Source organism: Panthera tigris, chromosome F2 (genome assembly GCF_018350195.1).
Source record: "Panthera tigris isolate Pti1 chromosome F2, P.tigris_Pti1_mat1.1, whole genome shotgun sequence".
NCBI classification, from domain to species: Eukaryota; Metazoa; Chordata; class Mammalia; order Carnivora; family Felidae; genus Panthera; species Panthera tigris.
This window is the reverse complement of record NC_056676.1, coordinates 71,909,304-71,921,495: the sequence shown is the minus strand read 5'-3', so window position 1 is coordinate 71,921,495 and position 12,192 is coordinate 71,909,304. Positions and strand designations below refer to the sequence as shown.

At 49.1% G+C, this 12,192-nt stretch overlaps 1 pseudogene; it reads left to right on the top strand.

The window, feature by feature from the left end:
• Positions 1–5,129: 5,129 nt before the first annotated feature.
• Positions 5,130–12,192, top strand: part of LOC102958038 — a 108,698-nt pseudogene continuing 101,635 nt past the window's right edge.

Sequence of the window (12,192 nt, the reverse complement as noted above, 5' to 3'; positions counted from 1 at the left end):
TCCATTTTAAGCCCCAAACATCATCAGGGGGTATAGTAAGTTTCCTTTTCGTTACAGAAAAAGCACTGCTTCTTGGCATCCCCAGCATCTCCTGGGCAAGGAGTGATCGCACTGCGGTCCCAGGCTGCACGGACAGCGAAAGGGCTTTGAAGCAGCCAGAACCAGGTCACAAGCTAAGTTTCACCCTCACCAGCTAAGTGACTTTGAGCAAGTTATGTAAGCTCTCTGTGTTGAGCTTCCCCAGCATCAACCAGAAAGCTCGCTCTCTCTCTCTCTTTCTCTCTCTGGAGCTGTAGCGGCTGCATATCAAAGGGCCGCTGTGAGGATAGTGTTACCCAGCACTTGGCACTGAATCAGCTCTCAGTAGATGGTGGTTATTACTATGGGACTATGGAAATGAGTGAGGAGTGAATGTGCTCTCCCTGCTCTGTGCCGAGAAAGATTCAGTGATCATTCAGGTTAAATATAAGGAAAGGCACATGCAGCTGTTCCTTGATGGGGACTGTCCTTCATGTATTTGCCCTCCTGGGAACTGGCCACCTTGTGTTTGAAGCAATGTGCAAAAGACATTACGGAGCAAGAGAATGGCTCGAAAGGAAGTGTGCTTGCCAGGACTCCATTACGCTGGCATCGTAGGACTAGAGGACCCAGCAGGGTCACCTGATCAGAACTGCACTGAAGCAACATGAGACTGAACCCATCTCCCGTGATCGATGATGGCAAACCTGCAATGTGCCAGGCACCGTGCTGGCAGAGAGAGTCAGAGACACAGAGGGAGAGAGAGAAAAATCTCAAATCCTCAGATTAACCTTCTACGGAGGCAAGACAGGGTAGTGAGACAGCATGGGCCTAGGAGTCAGATGGAGGTAAGCTGAGATCCTGGGTTAGGATATTCTCTCTGCATGATCTAGGGTAGGTCTCTCCCCTCTCAGAATCTCTATAGAAGCAGGGAAATAACATCATATGAATTGTTTTGAATCAGATCAAATACGCATAGCGCTCAGGAGACTCGCAGGAGGAAAGTTGCAAGGAGTGTTAATTCTCATTTTTATTCACCCCGGAAAGTTAGTACCACCCTAGTTTACAGGGGAGAAGGTTGAACTCAAGACACATACGAGGACATGTCCAAAATCACAGAGATAAGAGGCAGGCATGGAATTAATCTGGTTCTCTTGCATCCGAGTCTATTTCTGTTTCGTGGTGCAATAAATATTCACTGTGCACTTAATTGTGCCCCACACAATAGGAGAGGGGCTGGGGCTTTCTAGAAGATCCAGAATCGCGAGGGTCTCACATCCTAGTGACATCTGTTTGAGAAATATTCACTTCACCCATATTGTATCTTTGGCACTATGGTAGACAGTGGAAATCATTGGTGGACCCACAAGCATAGTTCCGTCCTTAAGGGGTATACAGGTTTGAGAATGGACATACTATGTGTATTAAGATGAAGTGTGATAAGCACTCTGCGGGGGGGGGGGCAGGAATCCTTCAGCCTGGGACTCACCAGGTGAGTCATGTTGAGATTTCCAGAATGGAACAGAGTTGGTCAGGGAGACAGCAGGCGGAGCTGGGGGGTCCTGGAGGGGAGAGCCCAAGCTTTTGGAGAACGGGAGGAAGTTCAGTACAGCTGGAGCTGCAGGTGGGAGGGGTGGGGGTCTTAGTGAGACTGGGGAAGGAGGTCTGTCTGGGTCACGGACAGCCTTCCAAGACAGGTTCAGGAGCCTGGATGTCTTAATGAGGCCGGTGCCGAACTTTCGAAGTATTTTAAGCAAAGGGGTAGGATGTACATGTTAGAGAGAGTACTCGATTGCACTTGGGAAAAGGGATTTGGAGTGAGGAAGAGACACAAACGGGTAATAACCAATAAAATAAGGCAAGTGACGTAATGGAGGTAAGAGCGTATTCAAGATATTGAACAGTTAGTCTGATGGCCATCAACCAACTGGAATGAAAGCCTACTGAAGAAGTCCTGAAGATCCCTGGCCATGCCTGGCATCATCCCTGAGGGTCTCCGCAAAGGGCTGGGCTGCCGGATGGCAGGGAGGGGGCATGCATGAAGGGGCACTGGTGGTGCTGGCAGTGGCTCTTGACCGGTTAGCGTGGACTCATTTCAGTATTTCAGCCACGGGGAAGGCTGTCCCGGTGCATTCCACCGTGAATTGCCAGCAAGGGGAAGGATAAAAGCAAATTGTTTCTGGAGCCTGGAAGAAGGCTCGGCAGGGTCCATACGCTTCACCTGTGAGCCAGTAACCAAAGCAAGGACTGTCCTACGCTCACGGTCTAAACACCCTGCCTCTTGGAACTCCTGGTGAGGCGATTATAACTTCAGAGGAGGATGTGTCGCACAGCAGAATGGGGACACTGCCGCTTTCAAAAGGGATGTGGTCTCACTGTGCATTGATGGCAGCCGCAGCTGGAGAGCATGTCCAAAACCACCTGCTGTGGCCAACCAGACTTTGTCTTGGATTCCCCCTGACAACTCCCGCTCCTGAGATTCTTGACAACCTTTCCTTTGTCCTGACCCTGACCAGGCTCTTGGTGAACAAGGCCACTCTACTTATTTGATTCTTCTGGATTCTTCCATTATGTTTTCTTTTTTTTTTTTTTTCTTCCTCCATTCTCTGCAAACACCAGACCTTCCCAGCTCCTTTGACATCTCTGTGTCTTTTACAGATTTTTTTGCTTAATCTTCCAGCTGTATGCCTGCCCCTCATGCCCCGCCAGGGCCCCAGCTCTTCTCTGGGGGAAGCTGGGCTCCAAGGAGACCCTAGGATGGAGTGTGGTGTTTGCTACTTAGCAAACTATGACAATCAGATCAGCAAAGCAATTCCTTCATTCACCCATTCATTCATTCATTCATTCATTCCAGCTTTCCTGCCAGGAAGCTTATGGGGCTCATCACTGTTTCCAGAGCTCTGGCAGCCTGCCTGGGACCACCGTGCACTGAGGAATGGCTGATAAGTAACTGACTACGTGAATTCTTTGAGTATCTACTGTACCAGGGCTCCTGAGGATCCGAGGATGAGACAACACGGTCCTGCCCTTTGCGAACGTCAGTCTATGAATTAGTTCGCTCATTGATTTATTCACCATCAAGCCTTTAGGGTTGACTGAGTGCCCCATTTGTGCCAGGCACGATGAACCGGGAGCAGTTTCTTAGCCCAAGCAGATCATGGTCAAAAAGAGGACGTGGTAAGGGAGCAATTACAGTGCGGGAGGCATCGTTAACCAAGAGATTGTGTCACCCGTGAAAAATGAAGACTGGAAATAAAACCCAAGTTTCTAAAGCTCTTTTCGTGTTAGGTATTGACTTTGGCAAGAGGATGGAGGGTGGGTGGTCCTACTTGAATTATGGGGCCCTAAACCTTAGGCAAGGGTTTTCCAAATCCAGCTCACTTCAAAGGTTTAAGTCTAATGGGGTGGAGGGGAATGCACTTAGACACCGACTGTGAGCCAGAGCTGAGTTCCTGTGTGAGATCTGCCCTCTGTAAAGAGCATTGCTTAGACCCTCGGCGGTTCATGAAGGCAAAGCCTTGTACACGCTCACGACATCGGCTCTCTCCTCTGGCAAGACACAAAGCTTAGAACAAGAGAAGGTATTCCCAACTCAGCCATGGCCGGACAGATGAAAGTATGAAGTATTAGAGCTCCGTAATGAGCTCTTTTCAGGTATGAAAGTCAAGCCTCTGAGTTCCTTCTTCATTTAAAAATTACTTGCTGAACAGAGCACCTGGGTGGCTCAGTCGGTTGAGCGCCCAACTTCAGCTCAGGTCACGATCTCGCAGCGCGTGAGTTTGAGCCCCGCATCAGGCTCACTGGTGTCAGCCTATAAGCGCAGAGCCTGCTTCAGATCCTCTGTCCCCCCCTCTCTGCCCCTTTCCCACTTGTGTTCTCCCAACAATAATAAAATATTTTTTTTAAAAAATACTGAGCACCTGTGAGTACCAGGCTCAGTGCGTGGCAGTGAGATGTAGTCCTTGTTGTCATGCACTTCGTAGGCAGATGAGGCTTCCACTGTATGCCGGGAAGAGTTCTAAACAAACCAGATGTGGAAACTGAAGCACAGAGAAATTAACTAACTTGCTGCGAGATAACAGAAACTATATACTGGTCTCTGTGCCCCGTTGCGGCACCGAGCTCCCGAAATCCGTGTCCTTTGTCAAGTGATAAGGACACCAAGGGCATCTTCTGTTCTACTGAGGCAACTCTGAGTGAGCTCCTGGATGGCTGCTCACAGAGGCTGGTCACCAGAAAGGCCAGGCCATGATAACAAGCTGGGAATTTTCATTCACGCCCCCCCCCCCATCCTCTAGAGATGGGAGGGGACTGGAAACAGAGTTAACAATGTGAGGAATCCCCTATACGATCCCAAATCACAAGGTTCTGAGAGCTTCCGGGTTGGCGAACACATCTACACCAGGTGGGTGACGCCCCCCCCCCAACTCCGTGGGGACAGGAGCTCCTGTGCTAGGGACCCTTCAGACCCCCCCTCCCCCGGTGTATCTCTTCATCCGGCTGCTCCCCTGTCTCCCTAATCATACAGGAAATCACATATGAACTGGTGAACATGAGTGTTTCCTAGAGTTCTGGGAGCTGCCCTAGCCAATTACCCCATGCCAAGGAGGGGCCGTGGGAACCTCAGATCTACAGACGGTGGGTCAGAAGCACAGGTGACAACCTACCACCTGACATGAGGGGAAGGGGCTGTCTCGTGGGACTGAGACCCTCACCCGTGGGATCTGATGCTGTCCCAGCGGGTAGTGTCAGAATTGGGTTGAACTGGAGGACACCCAGCTACCCAGTTGGCATCGGGAAGAACCGCTCGTGAGGGAGAAACCTCCACCCTTCGGTGTCAAGAGGTAAAGGGCTCCGGGGAGGAGTAAAGGAGACACACAGGGAAGGAAGACACAGAAGGAGAAAACGAAGGGTTTCCTTTCTCCTGGCAGGTGGCACACGGCCAAGAGAGGGGGAACAGGATTTTGAGAAGCACGCCTGGTGGAGCACATCCCCAGCAAGCCAGCAACACGGGGTCTTCACCCAAGGCCAAGAGCCACATGGAACAACACTGGGAGCGGGGCTGGGGCGCACAGGGGAGCTGCACTCGAGGGCAGAGCCCCCCTCCCGCAATGGAAAATGGCCTGAGGGCCAAGCTAGAGGAGCAGAGAGAAGGGAAAGTGGCAGCAAGCGGGTTGTGCACGGGCCTGCGGGTGAAACCGGGAGCCTGCAGTTTGGACAAAGAGGAGCGGGTGAAGCCTGACTCAGCAGGGGGCGCAGGCCAGGCCGGGCCTGGCCTGCGCCTGAGGGTCAAGTGCGGGAGCACCTGCGTGAGGACAGAGCACAGGTTCACACCCCGATGGGTTCGTCCATCCTTTCCCATCCCCGTTCAGGAGGAAGAGGTGATCCTCCCTCCCCTGTGAGCCCGCAGGGGGCATGTAGGCAGGCATGAAACGTGAGGCGCTTGCGACAGCCCCAGGCACCTTTCAGACCCCGTCCCCACGGTCCCCCCCCTTGCTCCCGCTTCAATACGGCCCCTGGCGGCGGCCAGCCACAGGCCCTGGCGCTGAAAAGTAGTGCCGGAAACCGGGAAAGCACAGAACAGCACAAAGGAAAAAAAAAGAAAAACGATTATTGGTGTTTACACCCCCAGAAGAAAACCATCGCTAATCCTCTGTGGTTTTGCCGTTTCTCTTCCTCAATGCGGCCTCGTAGAAAGTGCAGAGATTTTTATCAGAGCCATGCCTGGTTCTGTAGAGGGCTTTGCAACGTTGGCGGCTCAGGGCCAAGTAAACCCCGAGACAGTTTTGGAGGCGCAACAGGTCTGCCAGGGGTCAGCACCCGCGGTGGGGGCAGGATGGGGCTCAGAAGTCAGGCTTTAACGCAGGTGGGAAGCTGATATATATAAATATACACCACACAACGCGTACTCACGTACGTACGTGCATACAGGAAACATGAAATCTCCGGTTCAGAGAACAGACTGTTGTGCACCCGCGGAGCCTAATGGCACCACTTCCTGCTCCCCAGTCCACCCCCCACCCCACCCCAGGACCCGGCAGTGAGAGCCAGGCGCTACCCCATGCATTGATCAGGCGCGCACCGTAGGTTGGTTGTAAGTCCAAAATTAGGATACTCAGAACTTCTAGGAAGTGACTGGCTCATCTACCCATTCTCTCCTCCGGAGAAATAAAGTGCTTTCCTCTGCAATAAAAATATATGTTGCTGCAGAACAGAAGGCATCTCCAGGCTTTTTACCCCAGAATGTGAGCACATGGCCTTAGGAGGTAAGTCTCTAAATCACTTTGGAACAAGACACCATCTCTAACTTCCAAGGCATGTTAGCAATTCTTGGTTAAAAGTCGGCTTTTAGGGGGGCCTGGGTGGCTCAATTGGTTAAGCTTTCGACTTCGGCTCAGGTCTGATCTCACCGTTCCTGAGCTGGAGCCCGGCGTTGGGCTCTGTGAGCCCTGGACCCTGCTCAGCTCAGAGCCTGGACCCTGCTTTGGATTCTGTGTCTCCCTCCTTCCCTCTCTCTCTCTCTCTCTCTGCCCCTCCCCTGGTCCCTGCTCACGCTTTGTCTCTCTCAAATATAAATGTTAAAAAATAATAACAATAATAAAATAAAAGTCAGCTTTTAACCAAGTTTTCCAGTGCTTTGGCTCAAAAATCCCAGCCCATGCAGAAAATATGGGAGTGTTCACGGAGAATTGTCTCCCAGCAGCCTCGATACAACCTGGCCAACCTCCTGGGGGACTCTGGAGCATGAATGGTGCACCAGACTGTTCTGCATGGGGTAAAAATGGCCAGGCTTTGATACCCCTGCTTCAAACAGTCACTGGATGTGGGCCAGCCCAAAAGGATGTGCCATTGGCCAAGCCTGCCGTCCGTAATGGGCATGAACCCTGAAGGAGCTGGGACGTGGTAACAAGCCCTTCCTTGGACTTGGAGCTGAGCGGCCCGTCTCCACGTCTGCCACAGCAACAGACTGTGAGCCTTTCTCACATCAGTGGCTCCTAATGGTTGCATCGCACGTCACTGTTCTGATTACCCTGAATGATGAACGCCCCATTATTGAGCATTAGGCTGTTATGAGCTTGCTGCTGTTCTAAATCGTGCTGCCGTGAATACCCTAGTAGGCGGCATCTTTGTATTCCTCCCCGATTTTCTTCCTTAGGACAGATTCCTGCAAGGGGGACTGTGGGGCAGGTGTTTGGATATTTTTAAGGATTTTAATACATACTACCGAACTGGCCTCCATTAAGGCTGCACCGATTTAGACACCCCCGCAGTGGCTGAGCCTGCGCGCTTCTCCTGAGTCCTGCTGACATCGATGATGGGTACACGTTTACGTCATCGTACTCCGTTTTTGTTTTATTTGCGTTTTGCAAATACTGTGGGCACACTTTTTTTCACATGCTGTTTGACCATTTTCATTTCTCGGTTTCTGAACTGCGTGTGTACATTCAGGCTTTATTTTCCTAACGGGGCATCTTTCTTTTCTGCCTTGATGTAAAAGACCCCTTGAGCACATCAACTCGGTCTCACTATCATCTATGTTGCCATTGTTTTCCCCAGTTTACTGTTTGCCTTTTCATCTTGTTTACAGTGTGTTGGGCAGGCATATGTTTTCTAGTTCATTACAGCCAATTCCCCAGTCTTTGCCATCCCAGATTCTGTCTTTGTCATTTTGTGTACAAAACTTGATTCGCTTTATAATCTGGAGGTGGGACCTTGATTTTTCCCTATTACACGTGACCCAGTTAATTTCGGTTCACCGTGGCAGCCTGCCAGGATCTTTTAACATCCTGATTATGTCACCCAGCGGCTGAGCTCTCCCTCCCGGCTTTGGGGCCAATGCAAATTTGATCAGCCCTCTTTCTGTGACTTCATCCGAGTCGTCCATCACCCCTTTTACATTTCTCTAATGATGTTCATTCAACTTGTCTGACACGGAGCCAAATAGGAGGCTTCTCTATCACCAACGCCACAGCCAACTGGCCCTGGACAGCGCCGTGGGAGAGGAAATGGACTCTGCCAACTGGACGCATGGCCTGGTCCAAGATGCCTCTTTGGATCAGTGTTTTCACAGCACCTGTCACCCTCAGAACCATCACCTCGTGGTCACAATCGTTTATTTAGATTTTTTCCTCCCTCCGGCATCTCTCTTTTTTCTTTCTTAGCCAAGCGAACTCTTGTGGAATGACAAGGGACATAAATATGTAGGGGGGAAAATCATGTATTAGATGAAAATGATTCTTCATGGAACGGCAGTGTGCAGTGTCCAGGATCACATTAGAAATTCAGTTCCTGGGGCGCCTGGGTGGCTTGGTTGGTTAAACGTCCGACTTCGGCCCAGGTCATGATCTCACGGTCCGTGAGTTCGAGCCCCGCGTCGGGCTCTGTGCTGACAGCCAGAGCCTGGAGCCTGTTTTGGATTCTGTGTCTCCCTCTCTCTCTGACCCTCCCCCATTCATGCTCTGTCTCTCTCTGTCTCAAAAATAAATAAATGCTAAAAAAAAAATTAAAAAAAAAAAGAAATTCATTTCCTTGTAATATTGGACAAGATGTGAAAGATTGTCTGGTCCCCAGCTTCTCACCCTCACCCTAAGATCATTTTTGCAGCCTGGGGGTTAATTATAACCAGCATTTATAGACACCATCTGGAAATCAAATAATTTCCTTACATAATCACCAATCCTTTTCACACACACACACACACACACACACTGCAAGACAAGTGTTGTTATCTCCCTTCAAACACAAGGAAATAGAGGCTCAGAGAACTCAAGATATTAACCCAAGGGCACACAGTTTGAAAGTATTAGAGGCTGGATTTGAACTTGTATCTCATACCAAATTGCCTCCCTGGCTGATGCCAACGGCCGCACATTCTTTGAGGGTCATCAGGGATGGCAATCCACTCCTGAAGATGATTCCAGAAGTACTCTAGGGGAATAATTCTGGATACTGACCTAAATTTTCCTCTCTGTATCTTCTTCCCCTTGAAGACACACAAAATTGATCTTCTTGTCCTTCCCCAAGATCGGTTTGCTTATGATCATATCCTCTCTGTCTCTTCTTCTCACATCTGTCAACAGTTCCTTATGGGACAGAGGTGGGAGACCCTTCATCTGATCTGGCTCCAATTTATTCCCATCCCCCATGTTGTCCACCACTGAATGCCACACCCCAAATGGGTTCTAATGACAACAGGACTTTCCCCCCAGTGACCCGCCCACCACGTTCTCTCCTTCCCTTCCAGGAAGTCATGAGAAGAGGAGGAAATCCCTTTCCTTGCTGCCCACCCCCTACTTTCTTTTGTCCCATTCTCAGGAGTTTGGGAATAGATGTTTGCCTCTGACATTGACACTAGCCTGGTCACTGAATCCCTTTCCTGCTGTATGACTTTTTCATACCTGCTTTTGAATCATGCTCCTGTCCTTGCTGGACCAAACTTCTCCTGCCTCTCAGTCACTCTGGAATTCCTTCCTGTACTCATTGAATATTCAGTTATGGAGATGCAGCCCTGGCCTCTTGATGCTCAGAAGGTAGGATGGAAAGATCGAAGTTGGGGAGCAGGGCTTCTAAGGGGGAGATCTTCTAGGACAGAGCTTGCAAGGGTCCCCTCCTGAGTGGCTGGGCAAGGGCTGACCTCTCTCCTATTGCTGCATCTTGGAAAGAGTTGGGAAAGGGAGCTGGAAAGGGGACTCCCAAAAGCAAAGAGGGAGGAGGAAGGCGAGGCACTTCCTAGTCCCTCCACGGTCCTATCTCATCTCATTACTGAACTATGTCTTTTCTTTGCAGCCTGAGTCCACGGGCTCATTTCCCTTGTCCCTACCCTGGGGATAATAATAGTACCTTTCGCATGGGCTTATTGTGAAAATTTAATGATATGGTGGCTAAAAAGTACTCAGAACAAGTGCCCTGTCAATGGTGGTTATTACTACTTTCAGCCTGACACGAGATTTCATTACTTCAATTAACGAGGCACCAGGCAGGGTATGAGAATAACATCCTTCCCTTTTCCCCTCTTGCTTTAGAGTTTTCTCAGACATCATCTCATCTGAGGCTCACGACAACCCTGGAGGACGGAGCACAGCAGGCCCTTCCTGACCTTCAAGTCATAAGGATTCAATGAAGACCTGAAGGGTAGTGACAGAATTTGTCCACGATGCTCTTATCACTACTTTTCCTTCCGCCATACTGCTTTGATTGTGATGAAGGTTGTCGACAACCACAAGGATTGACTGAGTTGGGTCTTAGCTTCTGTCTGACAGCCCCTAGTTCTTTTTTTATTCTCTCTTTGCCTCTCTCAGGCCCCCAGAGGAGAACTCAGCAACGGTCCCCAGTGTGAGGCTGAGGCTTATCCCAGTGCCTGAGCAGGTCATGAAAATAGCAGGATATTACTTAGCCTTATATGTTGTTTCATAATTTTGACTTCCAGTAGCAACCCTGGATTCAGTCCAACTTTTAGCTCTGGACTCCCACTTTGTATGAAGAACTGTAAAGGATCTGGAATTTACCCGACCTGAAATCTGACAAGTCAACCTACTACGATTCATGGATGCTGGCAGAAGATGCGAAACTCCTGATCAGATACAAAGGACAGCTTATTACTCACAGCAGTAGCAATAGCCAGAATATCATCATTGGTGCTGATTCCCTGAACCCCAATTCCCACAGGGCAATGCAATGAGGGCAGGTAATTCCTGCACGTGCAGTGGGTTGTGTTACATGAGAGGAATCCCAAGTTTAAGAAACGCTAGTCTTTTAAAGGAGCTACAGGCAAATCTGCCCAAATTTGTCCTGAAGAGAGACATGACCAGTCAGCAAACAGATCTGCCCTCTGCCCCAGAAGGAGGCACTGTCTCTTCAATTCCAGAGCTACTTGTTATACAAACCATCTTGCAAAGATAGTTGGCAACAAAAGCTCTCAGTGCCTCTGCTGACAAGATGTGCAGGAACTTGAACTTGACTCCCATTACCTTGTCCACCCCACCTCTGTGGTCTGTCTAGTTGTTCCAGTCATGAGTTCTGGGACACTCTCAATAGCCATGGCCTTCCTGGGCTCATCATGGTGATGTTATGAAGTCAAAAGCCAGGACATTTTTGGAAGATGAATCTGCCTTGTGCTGCCTGCTGGCACCAGGGACACAGGCACTGTGCCTGGCTGCTGGAGGAAAAATGAAGTGTGATCCAGGGTTTTGAAACCAGTATGGATGGGAGTATGAAATATGAGATGGGTCAGAGGAGACACTGGCATGATTTGTATAATGACGTCCTAACACATTTCTCTAATGATGAAAGTTAATGAGTCTCTAACAATGAATGTTAACAGCAAGGCATGAGCAGTTAACCAATGTGGGTTTTCATGATGTTTGTGTTTTTCGCTTGAAGTTTATGAATACAGGTGGACAAGGGCAGAGCTGGCTCAGATCCTGGAAAATTCACACCAGTTGAGCTGACCTCTCACTTCCGCAGCTCATCGAAACATCCCTCCATTCTTTTACCTATTAGTTGAAAACGTATTATAGTGTTTCCTATGTGCTGGGTTTTTTTTTTAATTTTTTTTAATGTTTATTTATTTTTGAGACAGAGATAGACAGAGCATGAATGGGGGAGGGTCAGAGAAAGGGGGAGACACAGAATTGGAAGCAGGCTCCAGGCTCCGAGCTGTCAGCACAGAGCCCAACACGGGGCTCGAACTCATGGACCGTGAGATCATGACCTGAGCCGAAGTCGGATGCTTAACCGACTGAGCCACCCAGGTGCCTCCTATGTGCTGGGTTTTTACAGTGAAATACTGAACACCAAAAGCAGACTGTTCAGACTGTTAGTCTGACTACACTGAAGCGACCTGGCATGAAGTTTCCACTACTCTGCCAGAGCATTGCCAACACACCCTGTGCTCTAACAATTCCACATCTAGTGATTTATCCTATGGAAAGAATCAAAGATTAACAAGATAGCTTTCCTGAGGATTAAATAAACTAATACAAAGTGCTAAGAACAGTATCTGGCTCAGTATATTTCATTTAAATGCTCAGTTCAGTTTCACTTACAAATGAATAGAATTTAGATAACCTAAATATCCAACAATAAAGGATTCTTTAAGTAAATTACAAAATGCACATAAAATGAAGTGTAATATGGGTATTAAAACCATATAGTACTGGGTTCTGCTTATGTTTA